The sequence below is a fragment of the Poecilia formosa genome, unplaced genomic scaffold (assembly GCF_000485575.1).
Source record: "Poecilia formosa unplaced genomic scaffold, Poecilia_formosa-5.1.2 Scaffold3623, whole genome shotgun sequence".
NCBI classification, from domain to species: Eukaryota; Metazoa; Chordata; class Actinopteri; order Cyprinodontiformes; family Poeciliidae; genus Poecilia; species Poecilia formosa.
Window position 1 is genome coordinate 1 of NW_006803562.1, and position 1174 is coordinate 1174.

Below are 1174 nucleotides of genomic sequence, written 5' to 3' on the forward strand. Positions count from 1 at the left end.
AAAAAAGAATTTAATAATTTATTTTTTCCAAAAGTTTAAAATAGGCCTACAACAATAATATATGTGTTAAAGAAGACAGTTTACAAACTTCACAAAATCCATGTTGCACATCAGCAGCAAGTTGTTTTCAAACCCAATTAATAACTAATCAAAAAAATCAATGCAGAAAACAAAAAAACAAAACACTGCAACCCAACCAAAGAAAACATGCAAAGCAAATGAACAGAAACCAAGACGAGCAAAGAAACTGACAAACCAAATCATGCAAGAAACTGACAAATTAAACCTACATGCAAACAAAGAAAAAAAATACAAATTGTAAATAAACGTACTGAAAAATAATAGAGGGACTCACCATAAACGGTTGAACCCTGGCCAGAATAAAGAATAAATCAATTTGGTAAATGACACCCAGCTGAAAAGACTGGGTGTCTTTTCAGCTGGGTGAAAAGTAAAGACAAAGTAAAGACAAAGCAGCCTTGCGCCATTTCCCCTTGCGCCACGGACAGTTAGACGAGGTGCGGCAGGAGGAAGAGGGAGGGAGGAAACCACAACAATCCACCGCCAAGTCCCGAACACCTCAGGATCTAAAATAAAATTTAAGGTGAACTATGGCACTGAGCCCAACAAGCTGACATGAACCCACCTACCTCGGTTAAGACCTCCACGCCCACGACGCGTGTCTGATCACACCCACTCCCAGAGAGCAAAACGGGACCACAAACCCAACCTCAATGCTGGACCCAAAGGAAGCACAATCACCACAAACTAATCTAAAATCCAACAGAAGGAAAATCACAAAACTAACCTGAAGACCATTAGTTGATGCTGGAGGAAAGACAGGATCACACAACGCCACCTCCACAGTTCAAAACAACTGTATGAGTGCGCCCCACACCTGGCTTTAAAGGGAACGTTGGTGCTGCCCACCACTCACCTTAAAGGTGAATCCGCACCAACATACCACACCTTTAATGTCCAACATGTCAGCATTTATTCATCTGATGGGTTTTAATGACGAACCCACAGAACAAATAACTCTGCATTTGTCCCCCGATTCAGCAATGTGTTTAAACTGATTCCAGACCAGATTCAACTTGTTCTGGTCAAACTGGTTTCAGATTCTCTGAAAAGTCCCAAGGAGTGGCTCCCTGTTACAAGCCCCGCCCCCTAC

The 1174-nt window shown here is 41.9% G+C and overlaps 1 long non-coding RNA gene across 1 annotated transcript; it reads right to left on the bottom strand.

The window, feature by feature from the left end:
* Positions 1 to 121: 121 nt before the first annotated feature.
* On the bottom strand, positions 122 to 940 carry LOC107835525 (uncharacterized). The gene is made up of 2 exons (XR_001661313.1): positions 651 to 940; positions 122 to 587 (listed from the first exon to the last, which is right to left on the bottom strand). It is a non-coding gene; the product is annotated as an uncharacterized LOC107835525 (long non-coding RNA).
* Between the last annotated feature and the right edge of the window lie 234 nt (positions 941 to 1174).